This window comes from Octopus sinensis, unplaced genomic scaffold, assembly GCF_006345805.1.
Source record: "Octopus sinensis unplaced genomic scaffold, ASM634580v1 Contig10832, whole genome shotgun sequence".
Classification (NCBI taxonomy): Eukaryota; Metazoa; Mollusca; class Cephalopoda; order Octopoda; family Octopodidae; genus Octopus; species Octopus sinensis.
Window position 1 is genome coordinate 457727 of NW_021832226.1, and position 20228 is coordinate 477954.

Consider the following 20228-nt stretch of genomic DNA (forward strand, 5'->3'; position numbering starts at 1 on the left):
TCGTAGGAGAAGGCGAAAAGGATTCCGTTCTTGCGAGAATTGAAAGAGTGGAAAGCGTTACAGGGTGTAGGGTGGCCAAGAAAGAAAATGTTTTGATGTTGGGACCATAAGAGTTAGACTGATAGGATCAGAGAATGGCCAAATCAGAATTTAAGAAATGATTGAGAGAGAAATTAAACAGAACAATATGAGAAAAATAACTATTACAAATTGTGAGAAAAGATATGGAAAACGGACGAATTTGGTTTTCGGATCCAAATATTCTTTAATCTTTTGAAGGCGACAGCAGTTGATATTTTTCTGTAAAGAATGTTTTCGGTATCTTCCAGTAGTGTTTCCTGGTTCTATGTCTACCTCCATCTTTCCTTTCAATGGAAATGAATTCGGTTTTATAGATGTTAACGTTCAATCACCTCTTGCAAAAGATTTTTTTGGTTTTATGTGAGATTGTGTTTAGGAGCCCCGTATCATCAGATAGAACAGGGCTAGAATTGCTAGTTGTCGTTGTAAAGATACAACATTATCGTGCAATAAATCAAGTTTGTCAGGTACTAAACAGAAACTATCAATATTTTTTAATAAAAAAGCACAAAAGTGAACAAAGTTATAGGAATGTGATTAAAATAAAAGACAAATCATATCGAATTTTATTGATAAATTAAAAAAATATACTCAACTATCTTCTGGTAAAAACAAAGATAAACTTTCTTTATCGTATACAGTTGAAGATAATTAAACGTTGGCATACGTGAGATCTTTCTTAAATTAATTTTATTTATTAGGACCAAAAACACCGTCATAACCATAATTAACTATTTCAGGTGATCCCAGCCTCTTTTAGAAACCCTCGCATCTTTTCTCTGTTTTAAAACACAGAGACAGCCTTTTACAGCCCATTGTCTAAGAGGTCGAAGATCCCGAACATGGAATTTTCTCCTGAGGTCTCCACCGTTTTCATTCAAGATTTCTTCTAGTACCTTAAATTAATGGTTCAATGATTAAAACAACAACTAAAACATCACTCGAAAAATAATATTAAAAAATTAAAAATGTCAAATAAATAGATATTACATACTGAATAAATATTTACACAAATAAATATTGGTTGTTGTGAGTATTTTATTGAAGCAACATTTGCACATATTATAGTTTTTTTCATATATTTTTAGGATGCCAACAGCTAGAAAAAGTTCCAGACAGTTTTCAAATAGAGTAAATACTCGGACTGCACGAATAACAACACCTCAGAATAGTCTTAGAACACACCTACGCCGACGAAATGCTATTCAGATCATCACGAACAGTTAATTTGAAATTTCCCTTTAAAATTTAGATAGCATCAACTTTTCTGATATAAATCAAATTAATTTCGAATTAATCCCAGAGGAACTACCTGGAGTGGAGTTGAATGATCAACTGAATTTCTTTTTCACAAATTTTGTAATATTTAAGAATGCAAAATAATTTATTTAAATATGAAGATACTTTTCTAAAATTATAGAATATCGCATATTCGAATTTGACGAAAAAAGCCATTTTAAATAAACTCAAGATTATTACTTTGAAGAAATTAAAACCAAATTTAATGATTAAAAATCTAGACTTGTGTTCGATTTGTCTAAACAAGTATCGACTTCGTTCTTTAGTCATTGAACTCGAATGCAAGCATTACTTTCACAAGTTTTGCATTGTCAAATGGCTAATGGTTCTCAATTTCTTTTATCATTAAAGATGCATCACAGTCCAGAGTGTCCTGTCTGTCGAGACCATGTTAATCTTAGTGTTTGAAAAGTTATATTTTTTCTTTTAAAAGTTATATTTTTTCTTTTTTGGAGCAGTTGAATTTTTCCGCATGATTTTTTTAATTCAATAATTTAAATATGTTAATGATGAAAATATTTAATAGTTAAATGACAGGAGTCTCGGCCGAAGTCTCCGCCACGCCTCGCTAAATGACGTCGTGCTTAGAGACCTTCAAGGCTGCGGGCTTTCCGTCAACACTCGAGCCTGTCGGATTGGACCGTGGAGACGGCAAACGCCCGGACGGAATGACGGACGAAAGAGCCACGCGAGTTTTCGTGGCTATTGCAGAGGATATCCATCGCCATTTTCCGTGGCAACACGCATGCGGTACTTACCCCAGGAGGGCGCGTGCTTTGGCCCCTCGGAGATTCCTTTTATTAAAGTAAAAATTATTTTCCTATTCTGTGCATATAAAATTTTTGATTAAAAAAAGTTAAATGACAAGTTTGTTAAGTTGTATTAACGCATTTTCATTATTCTCAAAATAAAATTTGCCAGCACAGCTAAGGATTTGTTTGAATGCAACAATATTTAGCATTTTGCCGTTCCAAAGGTGTTTAAAAAACTACAGAATATAAGATTTTTAAAAAATTCAGACTTTAGCTCATTTGGGAGTAAATTACAATCATATGTTAGAGATGCTCACCGGAGCAATGTGGATTCAGAGCTAGCAGGTCCACTGCTGATGTTATATGGACACACAGATGGACTGCTCCCTTATCTCACAAACGGTGGTTTGAGATGCTCTGAATTGATATGTCCAAAGCATTCGACTCAGTTTACGGAATTAAACTTGTGGAAATGCAGTTTTAAATCAGGATATCCGAATCCTCCTAAAGCTTTTTCAAGACACTCAATTATCATCTAAACTTGGTGTCAAACTATTTTTACACATCATCGCTGTTTTCAGTTTTTTATTGTCTACCTAAAGGCAGCACTCCGAGATTTTAGGCATCTTGTTGACAATAAGGCAGCACTCTGAGATTTCAGGCATCTAGTTGACGAAATAATATACATAATAAAAATAATCCTTTATTGGTCCCATTTAGTTCGTTGTTAAATTTACTTAGTTTACTGTTAGTCTCACTTAGTTTTCTGCTAAACCCACATAGTTTGTTATTGATTTCACTTGATTTCTATTCCAATCAGTTTTGTGTTAATCCTATTTAGTATGGGGAATAATATAGAAAAATCAAAGAAATGAAAAACCTCAAGTTTGATAAATCAAGCGGCATTAACGATATAGGCTCACCAAATTAGCGATAAATTTCCATTTTGAAAACGAAAAAACATATTTTCTAAAATTACGTTAGTAAAAAAACATTTACGTGGAGAGGCCTCGTGCTCCTCAGACACAAGGCAAAATTGGATTGATGAGCCTGTGCAAATGGAGAAACTTTTAGCATTTGATTCGAGGGAATTATTAGAGTCACAAGAAAGTGCATTAGGAAATTTAATTATTGCTAGCAAAAAAATGATTGAAAAAAATTGAAATACGACGAAGAAAATATCAAGGTTGGAATAACTGTACTTTAAACTTGCAAACAAAAAAAGGCTTTACTTCTAAGAAACCAATTTGGAAAAGGAAGTAAAGAAAAAAACAATTGCATTCGATTTTCTTCGAATGTCTAAATAATCCCAAAGTCGATACCTGAATCTTCCCATTGGTTATCACATGAAATAATTGACCAAGAAATAATTCACCGAGAACCGAAGTGCTGCTATGTTTTATCCAGGACCGTAATTTATTTTTTGACAATGCTGAGCAATTACTGTAACTTAACCAAGAAAACAACATCCAGTTAGCAACAAAATCTGGTCGAATTTTAAATAGTGAATACATACGAAAACAACGAAATAGTGAAATGTGTACATCTGGATTTATGCGGGAAGTGTGAAGTTAAGTAATATAGGAAATTTTAAACTTATTTTGTTTAGTCAGTGAGTGCAAATAACTATGTGGAGATTCGTCTTTTCACGACAATGAATACAGATAAGAATTTGAGAATAACAAGCCGGACACGACAAAATGAGATAAATCGTTTTAAAGAAAATTGAGGTAGAAAAGCACCATACGTACGACATGTTTGCAAGTGAACTGAGAGTAATCCACAATGCCAAAGTAATTACAGTATCATTGGTACGAATATGAAACGGTTTTGTGAGAAAATTCTATAAACTGCGATTCAATCGGTTTCAGAGGACCTACACGAGCTTACATTCAGTCGGCGGTTATCCGGAAAACATTGTAGAATATGTGCGTAGAACATTAATTTGAAATGATCCCACCGGAAGAATGAAAAAAGTCTCGGTTTACAAATGAATTAACGGAGTAAGCTTTTCCATGTGAGTCCATTGAGTCGTACTTGAAAATCTCCACAGAAGATTACAGCCTTGTAAGAAAAATGAGTAGGCCCATCAAAGAGATTGGTTGTAACTAGAAGAAAAGGAAAATCAATTGAGAATGGACCCATTAATGGAAAAGGTTGGGTGCTAGCTAGGGTAGGTGCCTGAAAGAGAAATCAAGAGCCTAAGGGTCAGTTTAACGACAGCGTATTAAATGGCAGTTTCTGTGGAGCACGGAAACAGAGATTCCCTGAAAGAGCCACCTCCTCTCCCTCGGGTTGTTTGTTTTTTAGGAAATTCTCCTACCAATATCAATGAGGAATTAAGTCGCGGCTTTGCCGAAGATTCCTGAGGATTCGAAGGCAAAAGGGCAAACTCAAAAAATTCTCAAATGCACAGGTATTTCGTTTTATTTAACTCTTCAGCCTGAGCACCGGCGAAATAACAACACACTATTAATATATCTATTCGAAAAAACTATTTCTTTTTTTTAAAGTGGCACTATCGGTAAGTTGTATTCCGAATCATCAACTGTTGTTTCGTATTTGATATTTATGTACTAAAAAAATAATAATTTATTATAATAAATTTGTAATAGTTTTTTTCTAACATTTAAAAAAGCACTCATTTCATAATTAATTTTCTATTTGAAGAATAACAATTCATCCGTTAGGAATATTGAACATAATTTAAATGATTTATGTAATACATTTAAAAAAATGACATTTTTGCGCTTCACTTACCTGGTCGTGGATGTTTGTTATCACTCAGGCAAGCATCCCATCCTTTAGTCATCCATTGCACTTTGGATCGCTCTGGGGTGTGGTCGGTTCCAGTCGGGCTGTCCTACGGCGTATTTTTTTCGTGTGCTTTTTGTGCATTTTTTACTTAGGCTTTTCCTTTGAGTTTTTTTGCTCTATCGAATATTCCTTAAGTTTAAAGATTCCGTCCTAAGATTGGGATTCTACATGCTTGACACATTCTCCAACGGGAACCTACACATGTCGACCCAGGTTTCGCTTCTAATCGTCTTGAAGATCTTGAAATCCGGAAGTACGGTCACCTCTCTAGTCTTATTTTCACGCTCATCGCCGTTGAGACCTCTGGGGTTTTTGGCTCGAAGTCGCTTTGTTTCTTACGTGGTTTGTGGAGAAGAATCGCCAAAAGAAGGTACGACCTAAGAGAGTCCTTTTGTCTTCTTCAACACCTTTTCATTGCCGTAATCCGCGGCAACTGTTTTGCAATCCGTGAGGCTGGGAGGACGTCCTAACCTGCGTAGTCTTCTATGCCATTGACGACTGGTTTATATATTTCTAACAATTTTTTTCTATTTTTTTCGTTTAAAAATCTCTGTGATCCAAACAGATGTTTAGCTATCTTCTACTGGTTTAACTTACTTATAATCTGCGTCCTTACAAGCTCGAAATATCCAGTGAATTTGAAAGCGAATATAAACATGATTCCCACCTTATTAGTCACTAAATTTCAATTAATTAATATGGTCTATATTACAATGATTTTTCTAACTGAGAATGAGATAGAACTTTGTAAGATTAAAGGAATTATCCAGCATATATACTGACTGTTTGTTTAAAGAAACACTGTCATAAAACACAAATATGATTTCAACAATATGTTTTATTTTGCTAAGGAATTTAACAAAGGATGTTAATTAGTATTGAACTGGGTGTAAATTTGATACAGGCATGATAATCATATCATTGAAAAACATACGAATAAAAATGATTTAGTTTTCTTATATGCACAGATTTTAACTTTTCAGCTCTAAGTTTTATTTTAACATTTGAATAGTTGATTTTTTAATGGTTAGAGTTATGGTTAAGATTGGTCCCTCATCCTCAAAGGTAATTCGCTGATTAAACAACTTTTGACGGATTTTCAGGGATATCAAAATTAGTTCGGCATAACAAATAATGCTGTCTAAACCGAGATACGGGACCTTGTACCTCCTTCCCGTAATTGCAACATCTGGCTCAACTGCCAGTTTTTCCGGGAATAATATGTTTATCGAAGTGAACCCACAAGTAATTCCATCCTTCACAAACATATTTGTTAATACCTGTTAAATTCAGCTAAATTTGATTTAAACGCTGAAAAACAATATTTTCAACTTAATGGTCAATATTATTATTATTAAAGCAATCTCGCAGAATCAAAAAGTTAATTAAGATTCCACTTTTGCCATCCGACTCAGGATACGATCTGTTAGTCGTATCCACGCTCCCCTGTTACGTGCGAGGTGTCCCAGTTCGTCCAGATCATCGGCCGATTTCAGTTTCCTTCCAATCGACGTGAGATCATGGCCTAATGGTCATATGACGAAAATAAAATTAAATATCAAGTTATGAACTATTGATTTATGTTTTCCGATAGATATCGTTAACGATTATTTCCCAATCACCACTTTAACTATCACGAAATCTCTCAGAGAGCCCAGATTTTGGATTTCATAAAAAAGAGTGCAAGCTTTTTCACAAATAATTTGTTTGCGCGGAATGCCATCCTCTGTTCACTTTGAAGGCTCTGGACATAATTAGGAATTAATTAGTTAATTAGTTTCTTTTTATTAATGATGTATAGTCTTAAAAAGTGTCGCCAGAATCAAACCCGGATCTAGAACGGTCAATTGGCTGAAGAGCTATCTATCCATGAGGAGGTCATACATACGATGCGGAAACCGTTTGTCGGAATCTGTCGATCTCAAAAGAGAGGTACCTCAAGGCTCGGTCTTGAGCCCTTTACTTTTTAATATTTACGTTGAAAGTGTTCTTGAGAAAGCCTTTTCTTCTCGAATCTTGAATTAAACATTAAAAAGAGGGAAACAACGCAGAAGGTTAATCTGAGGGCCCTTTGTTGAACCTCCTCGATTCGTCTCCTCTTGGACCACGATAACTGCGGACCCCATGATTTGCAGACGTAGGCGATAGATGGTTCGAAGTACTGGCGGTAGATATTCGCCAGTACCGGGTGCAACCCGTTTTTCCATATGCCGGATAGAGTTCGGAGGATGTTCAATTTTTTTTGCATTTGCAAAGGAGGTTGTCTGCGTGTGGGGAGAAACAGAGGTGCATGTCGAGGGTTACCCCTAGGACCGTCTGACTCCTGTAGAAGAGTACGGACATGTTGTTCAGTTTTATTTCGACTGAAGTCCTTCCCAATCTTTTGTCGGAAGTGAAGAGGAACGTGGCGAACTTCGCCGCGTTTACCACGAGCCGGTTGTCCGTCAGCTATAGGTTCAGCCGATCCAAGCTAGCTTGGAGCCTTTCAGAGGCTTTCTGGATGTCCCGGTCCCGTGAGGCTAATACGATGTTGTCCGCGTATGAGAGGACAATGTCATTATTGTCAAGGGAGGGAGATCTTCCAGGAATAGGTTGAAAAGGCCCGGGGATAAGGGGGATCCCTAAGGTACTCCGTTGGGTAGAAGACGAGATTTGGACTTCAAACCATCAAGGCACACCCTTCCCCTTCGTCCACTTAGGAAGTTGAGCTTCAGAGGAAATTCGGATTGGGATATCTTCCTTAAGAGAAGCTTCCTCGAGACAGAGTCGAAGGCTTTGTGGATGTCGACGGAGCAGAGCACGGTCTTTTGATGACTCGGTTTGCTGGCAAAACCGGTACAGATGAAGTTTGACAAGGATTGAAGGTACGAAGACGTGGACTTCGCCTTCTTAAACCCATGTTGAAAAGGTCTTTTGGGTAAGAATTCTTCTATTCTGCCAAGAACCGAGCTTTCCAGGATTTTTGACATCGAACATAACAGAGAAATCGGCCTGAAAGATGCCGGGTCCCCTCTTGGTCTTCCAGACTCAGGATCGGCCTTATTAGGGCCTGTTTCCATATTGACGGAATCACATTGTTGTTGATTGAATAGTTGAAAATAAATGTTAGGAACCTGACTTCTTCGACACCAAAGTTTTTTAATAGAATGACCGGGATTTTATCCGGGCCGTGAGAATATGTCACATGGGCGACTATGTCGCTATGGGCAGCCAGTCTTTTACGTGTTTCTATGGAAACCGCAGAAAAGGTATTAAATATTGAATATAGCAATTTATATATGGAAGAGTGTAGATTAATCAATTATTCTAATTTAAAATTACATTTGAATTATCTTTTAAAAAGGCTTACCAAAAGTATATTATTTTAACAGCGTGGTTACTCACACTTTGTGATGTCTGGGTTTAAGGGTTACGTCAGAAATATTAACGAATACAATCAAATTAAGGAAGCGTTAATCGGGATATTCCCGGAGGATATGAATGCTCGAAGCAAACACCGGTTGGCCAAAAAGGCTTCCAATTTTTGTCAAAAATGTCTGAAGAATCGTCAGCAGAAACATCATTTAATTTCTAGTTTGGGTTAAGGTTAGATTTTGAATATTTATGTTGTCACTTTCCAACGTTAGGGTTTGGGTTAAGGTTAGGGTTAGATTTTGAATATTTATGTTGTCACTTTCCAACGTTAGGGTTTGGGTTAAGGTTAGGGTTAGATTTTGAATATTTATGTTGTCACTTGCCAACGTTAGGGTTTGGGTTAAGGTTAGAGTTAAAGTTGTTGCAAAAAATTTGATGTAAATTATAATTTGCTAACTTTCTTTTTATCCCCCGTTTACCCTTTTTGCTCCGAACGTCTCCTGTTTTCGCTCACGTCAAGAACTTTTGGATTTGGATGACGCGGTTACTCATCATTACAGTTACTACTGAACACTTTGTTCACTGACGTGGGACGTACACGTGCCGCACTTCCACTCCGCTTTGGTGGCCTTGGGGTTCGTTCTTGTGCAGATCTTGCTTTGCCTTGTTATCTCTCGTCGATGTCTGCTTCCGGCAATTTCGTTCGCTCTGTTCTTATCAACTCACTCGAACTTGATGAGCTTACGGAATACCCTGTGCTGTTCTCGCCTGGAGATCGCTCGGACTTGGCCTTCCGGAGATTCCTTCAATACAGAAGAGTTGGGATGTCATCTGGTGTGCACACACTGTTGGAGAGTCTTCGCACGCGAGTCGACCAGTTGGAACTGGCTTCTTTGAACTGTGCCTGTCAGCCTCACTCAGGAGACTGGCTAAACGCACTTCCGTTGGCGTCCAATGGTCTGCTTATGGAAGACGAAACTATACGTATCGGAGTGTGTCTTCGACTTGGACTTGAAATCTGCAACCTCACCGTTGTCGCTGTGGTTTTTTGATTCCTTCGAACGGTTTACACGCATTGCTGTAGGAGGAGTGCTGGCCGATTTCCCCGCCATGTCCTCCTCAATGAAGTGGTGAAAAGGGCTTTGGATTCTGCGGGATTCCCATCGACCCTTGAACCTATTGGGCTCTGCCGCAGTGACGGAAAGGTCCTGACGGGATGACTATATTCCCTTTAGAGGAGGAAGGTCTCTGTTTGGGATGTAACTTGCGTCGACTCCTTTTCAGATACTGTGCTCACAGGAACAGCCAGTACACCAGGCTACGCATGTGCGCTGGCAGAAGAAAGGAAGTTGACGAAGTACGCTGTGCTTCCGAACGTCGTTGAGTTTGTCCCCCTAGCCTTTGAGACCTCCGGGTGTGGTTGGAAAGAAGGTAGAAAATCTGTGTTACGGGTTGTGGGAGGAAGAATCTCACAGATACAAATGACCGGAGGGAGACGAGCTGGCTTTTCCAGCGCATCTCGGTTGCAATTCTTCGCGGGAACTGCCTCTCTATCCGCAGTGCTTCGTCGTCGGACTAACCTCAAGTTCACGACATTAATTCTCTATTAATTAATTTGACTGTATTAAAGTCCCTAATATAATTAAAAAAAAAAAAAAAAAAAATTTGCTAATGTTGCAATTTATATTATCAAAAATAAAAATAATTCACATTATAATTTGCTAATGTTGTAATTAATTTTACTATTTTAAAGCAAGCATGGTTCAAATATAAAACATCATTTTCTCAAAAATTTAAAGTTCAATCATTAGTTCGCATCGTTTGCCTTTTTATTAGTTGGCCTTTTAGTAAATATTTGCTATGTAGTTGCCATGGAAATACGTAAAGGCCAGGTTGCCCATAGGGGTCTGATCACCCACGTGACAGAATACGATGATTTTGTAGAGTGCAAGGTATCTTCCACCTTTTTACCGAGAGGAGAGGTTCCGCCCGTTTCTTTAGGCTTCTGTTAGAGGGGAGTGAATCAGATTTCCTGTGCTCCTTGTGTGCAGTTTTCGCATAGAATTTGATGAGGTTGTTCACGTCTTTTTGATCGTAATCTTCGGAAGATTTGGGAGCGTCCCCCCTGGCCACGTGCCGAATGGCTTTCCACACTTCTCCCGTTGAACGATTACGGTTCACGGTAGTAAGAATGCGTTTCCATTTCAGATAGGTGTGCCTGTGTTCACTAGTCTTCAATTCCTTGTTCAAATATCTGATGCGGGTAATTATGTCGGAAGACATTCAGTTTGACTTCTTGAGGCGATTTCTCTCCTTGGCCAGACCGGATCTCCTTCGGTTACAAGCTGCATGAGGTGGACGTTTTAATATAGCCATTGCTTTCCCTTTCAGAATAATCTTCGAGAAGAAGCCAATGGCCTTGTCAAGCTTTAGTCTTGTGGTCAATATCTCTTGGAACCATGGCCAGTTGGCCGCTTTGTAATTGTAAGGAATGGAAACTTTCCTGGTGACAATTTCTCTTTTGATCTTTACCGCGAATCGGGTTGTGGTCGCTTCTCATTTCATAGAGGACTGACCACTTCGTAGATGATGCGAGGGATGAAGAGCATAGAGTTAAATCGGGTGACGTAGGTTTGTCAGTCACTCTGAATGGGGTTCTTGTGTTCCTCGATGGGTCGTTCAGGATTGTTAAAGAGTCCAATTTGGAAAGTAAAGATTTCCCTCTCCTATCCGCCAACTGATTTGAAAGCCAAAAGGTGTGTTTCGCATTGAGGTCTCCGCATAAGATGACCCCGTCTATGCGTGCCAGATTGAAGAGAGTTGGAAGGCTATAGCTCCTTGGACAAAAGCCGGGAGGTGGAATGTACATGTTGACGAGCCATAAACGTCCCTTCGTTGTGCCAAGCGAGATTCCGATTAACTCGGAAACCTCGTCAGCCTCAATCGAAATTTAATAGATTAAAAGTTATATTTGTTAAATTTAAATATTTAAAGTTTTGGAAAAAATAATACTGTTGATCAGTCTCTGAGAGGATACTTAAAATGTGAAGATTACAAATTAATTCTTTCTTATTGACTGTGAATCCAACTTTTTTGATAAATAAATGCATTATTAAAAATAAAAATTTGATAGAAACCTTCAATCAATCAATCAACAACTTTATTTATGTAACAACGGATAGTATGTGGGGTAATAATTAATGAAACGGTAAGGCTTGCTCACCGACTTCTTCCGCGAAACAAAAAAGAAAGGAGGGACCCCAACCTCTCAGTATAGAATTACCTTTGCAGGTAAGTCCCAGTGACTGTTGTCCAGAATTTGTAGTTTTAGATGCTTTTTTCAACGATTTCCCCTACCGTAGGCGTTTTAGCCTCGAGCCATGGGGGAATCGGGCATTCCAGGCTTTGGGAGTAGGCGATTTTAAGTCCAGTCTCCGAGTATTCTCAAACTTCCCGATAGAAACCTTTTTAATTTTCACGCCCTTTAAGCGAGACAAGTTTCTTTAAGGAAGTGCTTCCCGATTCATTTTGAGTTCGCACCCCCATTTTTAAATCTAACAGAGAAATTTATTAAAAAATCATTTAAAAAATTATTTAGGTTCCTTGAGATTTGCATAACGAACAAAAGCAATTAGTTGACTGCAATTATCAACATCAGTGGACTCATCCAACTGGATTGAAATTTTAATGGAAGAATTCTTTATGTCCGAAACAACTTGATTAAGAATATCATCACTGATACAAATAATTCTATCCCGGATAGAATTGTTTTCACAATTTCCAATACATACGGTTTAATAAGAGTCTCGGCAATAGTTTGCGGCTTCTTCGATTTTGCTACTTCATATGGTACTTGGAATGATGCTAAAAGTAGCGGTTTGTCAATGAAGGTAAATCTATGCTTCGGAAGCGTTCCTTTAATATCGTATCTGACCCTTTTAGCCTTCAAACATTCGAAATCATTTCCTGAACGTTTTATTCCCCCATGCATAACCAAAAATGCTTGTTCAGCTTCGATGGTTTCAAATTAGAGTTAGAAAAGATTGCATCACAAAGGATGCACTGGGGTCGATCGATTCCATCAAATATTATTAAAGTTTAAGGCCACCTGCATGAACAAATTCTTCATCCTAGAGATACTGTATCCCTGACCTCTAAATTCTCAGAACAATAAACTTTAATTCTAATTTTCATTGATTTTTCGTAAATAATTGTTATCGGTTGAACCCGTTGACAACGGAACACCGAGATTTAAAGATTTGTGAGAAAAAAATTAAAAAACACAAATACTGCTTAATATTTCAATAACTACATTTTTTATTTCTTACCTATTCTTTCGCACATCTGTCTGGATAAAGATTTAGCACTAATCATTTCTACGAAATCAATTTTTACTATGTTCATGAATTTTATTTATATTTTATAAATTATTATTATTTTTTATTTTATTTAATTAAAAAAATACCTTTTTGTATAAAATCGTTAGTTTCTGCCTCTTGTTGGTTTATTTTTATATTGCTATTGCGACAATATTATTTGATCATATCTAACGTAGAAATGGAACATGATGAAGGAAATGAAATTTATGACCTTTTCCCGTATATGAATCGCATGTTGTCTGAAGACTTTGAACTTGGTACCAACATGATTGACGCTACTTTCGAAATCGAACTTGATTTTTCTACATTATACCAATTTGAAGAAGAATTATATTCTCCATATGCATTTTTTTCTGACATGGTGACATCAATGGTTGACCAAGATGTAGCATCCGCGTTTATTCATTTTAGGAATCAAAAAGAATTACAAAACAAAGAATTAATTCCTTACTTAGTAAGACTAAAAAATACAAATCAATTCTTAAATCTCTCAGGACTTTGAAGACAGAAAAAGATTACGATGTTTGTTCAATTTGCCTTGAAATGTACAAAAGAAATTCGAAAATTGTCCAATTCACTTGTTCTCATTTTTTCCATTTATCTTGTGCTAGGAAATGGATTTCAGTTTGATTATTTTTATACTATTTAGAACAATCTTACCTGTCCATATTGCAGAGCTGATTTGTAACTTGACATTTTTCTATTTTGAATTTGTTTCCTTCCATAGGAATTAAATAATCGATTAATTTTAAACTTAGTACTAGAAATGATAGTTAAGTGTAGCCAGCTCCTATGCTCTCACGCTAATGTCCCAGTGGCGTAAAGACTGATTAGTTTGGCTACCACACTTTCTTATGTGATAACGGATTTGGATGATCCTCACGACATTCTGAACTAAACAAGAACATCTGTCGGTCTCTCGGAAATGCTGGATTCAACTTTCAATTTAAACCTGTAGAAATCCTTGCCGATGAAAACAAAAGATATGATGGGATGATTACGTTTTTTAAAGGGGAAAGTTTCTATTTTTTGATATTTTTTTAAATAAACATTTTTTAATGAAATAAAATCAGGCACTAGTAGAGCTATATCGGAAATGGGGGGTCAATCCGACGAAGACGCACTGCGGATCGAGAGGCAGTTCCCGCGTAGAATCGAGAGCCAGTTCGCCTCCCTCCGGTCATGGGTCTTCAAGGTCTTCAATGCATACGCAACAACCTCTCGGCCTCCTTACCGACCACGCCAGTGGTCTCAAAAGCAAAAAGGACGAACTCTTACTCGCCAGAAAGGAATACGTAACACACGCCGATACGGACGGCTTTGTCCTCCAGGAGCAGATCATTAGACTCCAGTAGGAGAGCATATAACCAATCCTCAAAATGAGGCTGGAAAGCGCAATTTTCTTTGATACAAGAATTTTAAGAATCAATATCCATAATAATAAATAGTGGTAAATAAATTGAAGAAATAAAATGAAAATGCAATAAAATTTCGTTTTGGGCTCTCAGTTAAATTTCAACGAAAAAGCTTATAGTTAATTTCCGAAAACGCTATTAAAATTCAATACTTGGAACCTTAATGATAATATTTATGAATTAAGGATAATAAGCTAGGAAAACCCTATATATTATTGAATTACTGATTTGATTTGAATACTCATAAAAATTATCTAAATCTAATGAAGTTGTTAAATGAAATTGTATTAGTTAATGAATTATTGTCTTTTACAATATTTGGCCAATCCTATCAGATTCACATTTATTCGTTCAACGACATTTGTTTTAAGTACTAATATAACACGTGCGGAAACATTTGTTTGTTCACTCTCGTTATTTTCCAGAACATTATTATGTGGATTCCATGTTATTCTAATCACTTTAAACGAATTAGCTTCAACTAAACCCTACATTTGCTTCACATAATTATTTTTTACCTTGACTGTATCTATTTGAAATCCCATTGATATCGATGGTTGAAATTCCTCAATTACAAATTCTGCATTCTATTGATAAAATATTTATTTTCATATAACTTTTTGTTGACTTACTGCCATTGACCGAATGCAGTGAACAAATAAGCTACGTTCGGAAAGGTCAAAGTTTTGACCATTATGATACGAATAAAAGTATAAAACGATTGAGCTTTCTTCTATGTATAAACATTATTAACTATAATACGTTTTGTTTCCAAAATTCTATGTATTTCATTATCTTCAGAGATTTCCTCATCGGTTGTTACGTACAGCAAATTTTCTTTAGCTTTCCCTACAACTCTAAAGTCGATATAATTCATCTTCACGATAAGGAAAAAAATTGTTTTACATGCTCAAATAATATTCTAAAATAGTCGGAAAAGCTGTTGCTGCTTCGGTCTGCAAAAAATGTCAACTTCAATTGAGTTTCAGAATCTACTTAGTGGATAAATTTAGTTTACTCTCTAAAATTTGATCTCCACGAGGAGTTAAGTCGAAAACAGTTGTTCCATTATTATTTTGACTTCCTTAAATAATTAAAAATATAAAAACCGACAAAATGTTTTACTTTATCATAATCGCGAAATTCAATTTCGGTAGACCTACTTAGTTGTAATATTTTGTAAGAAACGTTGATTCCAACCGAATTATTTTTTAGCTAAAAATATTTTATTCTAGATTTTACTGTTATTATTTTTTCGACCCAATTATTAACAAGTATCGCTCCCATTGATAAAAATCCAGTATTCACAGAACATTCAATAGATGGAGTAACACCTTCTCCAGTGACTGATATAATACAGCGAGATATTTTGTAGTCAAATTTGATGATATCATAATACTTAAATTAGTTTTAATAATATTATTTACTCCAGTTTCTTCTCTTGGTCTAAATCTTAATTTAATGGCACATTCATTTCCGGGAGGTATAGGTCTCAAGACATCTCTAATTGAAAAAACTTCTTGTTCGTCAAATGCAGTTGTTGTCAGCTTAAAAAATCGTGTTTCAAAACAGACCTGCAATGTTTTCGACGATGTGTTTAGAAATACAAGTTTTTTGTAAGTAGCCGTGTTAATGCATTTTCTTCCAAAATCAATATGTCGATTTCCTTCTGTAGAAATTAAAAGTAACTCTGGTCGAATTACGGGGCATGATATTTCCAAATATAGTGTATATTTATCACTAATAAATATTTTAGAACAATTAACTTGTATGTCAAGTTGGTTTCATTTTGGTTTATTTCGTCCGAAATGAAACAAGGGACGTGCCAAGTTTTTACACTTTTTTCAAATTTGCTTAAAATATTATATGTTTCGTCTCTGACTTTTAACCAATTTAAGAATTAAAACTTTAATAATTTATTTGAAATTGGTTTATGATGATTGGATTCCACGTATTCTTCGGTATTATTCGACTAATTTTTTTAATTTGATAATACCTTTTTAGAAATTAGTCGGTTATTTGTTTCACTTTGATATATTTCAGAAATTTCATTTTTCTCTGGAATCGGTTTTAATTCTATGTTTATTGGACATCTCTATTGAAATATTTATTTGAATATACTTCGCCTACTTTCACTAAACCAACTAACGGATTGATATTAAATGGAAGATTTGTATCTTCTGGGATCATAAACTGAAATTTTCTATCTCCGACATTTGCTGGTTTGTCTAAACTAAAAATATAAACTGAAATACCATTTCCTATTTTTGGAAGACTGTGCAAGAACTCGTTGGTATCGACATGGTCATTTACAATACTCAATGTCAATATTGAAATATCAAAAAGAGCTGTTGGCTTAAATTGTATGAGATTGTGTGACAACTTCAACGGTGACTGAACTCCAACAGCTTTTATAAAAAGTTCAAAAGACCTTTATAAAGTAATAAAATAGTTGCACCTTCCATTCTCATTTTTATATATTATTTTTTCGTTATATAAACCAGCACGAGGAGCTGAAAAAATAAAATGTATTTCAATTGACTGTCCAGGAAGAACTGTTCCATAGCCATCATTAGGTTGAACTTCGACATACTAAATCAAAATCGATTAGTCGAAGGACCTCAGGTTTTTGTATGAAGCCATATTCAAGTGGTATAAGTGACTCGTTCCGTAAATGTGATGATCGCAGAACACTTTCTACATTCGTACAATATCCAAAGTCAATTTCATTATCATCCAAAGTCAGCTTATCATCGGTTATTATTGCATTAACATAAAATTCAATTTTATGTTTCTACTATAAATTTGATTTAATAAAACTTGATTCTTGACATTCACAATTACTGGAACTTGCATTATTGATAATTCGTTGTGAAAATATTTAGATGAGAGGTTCAATATAGATAGTCTCGAATGTTTAATAAAAATGAAACTTTGGCAATAATTTTACTTGAGCTATAAAAGATGATTTTGCTTGAATGTATCCCATAGCTGGTTTTACGCTTAAGAAATCTGCAAAGTCGTCCGGTACTTTGAAATTTATTTGCAACGACGTATTCGCCCTGTTCATTATTTAAAATGGATACCGGTTATTTAAAATTACCGAATCTTGATATAACTTATTGACTGTGCATATGTCAAATTGAAGAGTTGTATTTTTAATATAAACTGGCAAATCGGAAGCGTTTCCTTTAACCACGAAATCTATCTATCATTTATTAAAAAAATTATTTTACAGCGTATTGGTCATCTGGATAGTCCGTAAAAGAAATAGTGAATTCTTCTTCGTATTCTTTCGCAATATTTGGAGACCAGGTGATTAAAATTTCAATATACGAAAATGGCTTCAAGTTTCCAGTTTCATTTTCAAAAATTTCGAAAGTATCTTAAATAAAATTTATAAAAATACTTTCTAAATTGAGCTCTGTCATATTACAACTTTCTACAGCAGAACCATCTGAATTCGTTCCATCGTGGTTAACGTTTAAATCTTTTGAATTATTTAATGTCTGATTTTGTATAAACAGTGATTCGGCATTTATAGATTCTATATTCCTTTCTTTTCTTTCAATTTGAAAGTCGCTTGCTAATGCTCCCATATTTTTTAGTTTTATGGATTTAATTCGAGTTTCCCCTATTATTAAACTACCAAATTCTAATGTTCGATCAGTCACTGATGGCTAATAGTAATAATTTTCAAACATTCACCAAAAACGTCTTGGTCTTACATATTAACGGGATTTCAAAAATTCCATTAGTGCTACTGAAGGATATTTTTCCAGACAAATCTTCATTTATCTATAATGAATAGTCCATTTTTAAACGAATACTTTAGGTTTGAAAGACACACTGAACTCCCATTCCATTCCTGGTGATATTTTTCCTGGTATTTTAAAACTAAGTTGGAGGTTAAAAATAGATTTATGACTCAATATGAATAAAATCATTTAATCTTGTATCGCCAGTCACTTTTAAAAATCGGCATGAAGATATATTTGTTGACGTGTTTATTAAGGAAACTGTTTTTATATATTTTTCACCGACGTCAAAATCCTTTTAAAGTTTTACTAAAAGGAAAATACTAAAAATAATATTTCGTTTGGTTTGCTTGTAAACTCGACTTCATTCACACTGTTTAGTTCTTTATTTGTTTTTTTACTGTCGTTGTTCTTAAAATAATTAACAATAAAATTGCTTTAAATGTTTCAAATTTACGCGACTCAGCAATTTCTTCAAATTCCGACAATTTTCCCCATAGACCAGAAAATTCAGGAACTGAAATATTTTTTCCTAGATTTGTATCTAACATTGAAATGAATAAAATAAAACCATTGGAAATGTTAAAGCAATTATTTTGATTTTCAGAAAAACATTCATCGCTACTTAGATTACTAAACTGTTCAACTTCAGGAGCGTTCAGAATAGAAAGTCTAAGGGCGTGGATTTAATTGAAAAATTTCTCATACTTGTTAATGTATTTCGAATAATCATCGTGGAATTTAGTCTCGCGATTTTTCATTTCGATTTGATTCTATCTCAAATTATATCATTTGTACTTTATTTTTAACATCGTCTATTTTAGAAAAATCATGTATTTTAGTAAATAAATAAGGTTGTCGCTCCTTCATTCGATTCTGGTAATTACGTTCATTCGTCAGTTTTGTTGCAACGTTAACACAAGCAAGGTTTTGTTTTAACTTGAATTCTCTATGTATTAATACTTTTATATGGATTAAACCTGGCTTTTTTATTTCTTTTTTCTAGTTCTTTTTGTTTACATAATTCATATACAGGATTTTTTCCTTCAGAAATCATTTTTGAAATTAAAAGTTTATTTTTTTGATTGGTTTTTTCTTTCATATGATTTTTATATCGCTGAGTAAATTTCATATTTTCCTTTAAATTTTACTTTTATTTTTAACTTTCATTTGAGCTAAATTTGATTGAAGACTTTTAAAATTATTGATTCTCTGATCGAACTCTTTCTCGAGAATTTCTAATTCCGCTGTTCTAGCGTTAAATATTCTAAAAATTTATTCTAAGCTAAAAATCACTTTTTACAACTTTTCTGATAGTAAGGTTTGATAAAATTTTGGGATTCATGTCCATTTTTCTTAATGTTAGTACTTTTTTCAACTTTTGATCTTTTTAATAAAATTTGAGTAATGCTAACGGTTTTTTCATTTTATCATTTTTAAATGAAATTGTATTACTAAACACTGTTCTTGAAAAATCGTTATTTTTGGTAGTTTGATTATAACCAACATTTTTCTTTAAGAGTTCTTGATCCATCTGAGCTTTTTTTAATGTTATACTATTGGTTTGACCACAAAATATGAAATACTCATTAGCTTCTATTTCTTTTTTAAGATTTATTTCCATTTCCAAATGTTTATTTAGTTCTTTCATTATGCAGTTATATCTTTTTGAAAGGCGTTCCTTCCGAACCCTAAAATAAAAAAAATATCATACATGTCTTCAGATTCTAAACTTTCTTTTAATTCCAAAAAAGTCTGATCTCGTTGTGATTCTAATTCATTTATGTTGTTCTGACAATCATTTATTACATTACTAATTTTTGTAACTTTTTTATACATCATTACCTTAATTTTTCATGATTTTTATTGATTTCGACTATTAAATTGGAACTTTCTTTGACAATTTTTCTTATATCTTGATTTCCACTCATATTTATCACCATGGTCTTTATATTTTGTTTCCAAAGAAATGAATTAGTACTATTAAATATTATTTAATTTTCAATATAATATTTAAAAGGGAAATTCAGCATTTAAAAAATTATTGTTCAACAGTTTTTTGAAAAATTTTACATTAAGAATAATTTATAAGTTCAGTGAATTATAACAGGAGAGAAGATGAGTTTCTTCGAATAAGCGCGAGCTAGATGGAGAAAATGAGTAGCGGAAATTATCTCCCAAATAAGAGGAAGACCAGAATTTTATGAGAAAATACTAATCTGACTATTTCCATCTCCTACGTTCAGGCTAGTTAGCTCGACGTCGAATAGAAAGCTAGTCAATTCCTAGACATTTCAATATCTCTTTAATTGTTATGGACTCTGTCTGCAAGATAAAGTGTGAAAATTTTTAGAATTGACAACTCGTGACAGG

At 34.6% G+C, this 20228-nt stretch overlaps 1 long non-coding RNA gene and 1 other non-coding gene across 2 annotated transcripts; one reads left to right on the top strand and one right to left on the bottom strand.

The window, feature by feature from the left end:
- The first annotated feature begins 4884 nt into the window (after window positions 1-4884).
- LOC115228626 lies at window positions 4885-5044 on the top strand. Its single transcript, XR_003883232.1, has one exon. It is a non-coding gene; the product is annotated as a U1 spliceosomal RNA (small nuclear RNA).
- A 9380-nt stretch (window positions 5045-14424) lies between these two features.
- Window positions 14425-14803, bottom strand: LOC115228589. Its single transcript, XR_003883226.1, has 3 exons — window positions 14715-14803; window positions 14616-14684; window positions 14425-14585 (listed from the first exon to the last, which is right to left on the bottom strand). It is a non-coding gene; the product is annotated as an uncharacterized LOC115228589 (long non-coding RNA).
- Between the last annotated feature and the right edge of the window lie 5425 nt (window positions 14804-20228).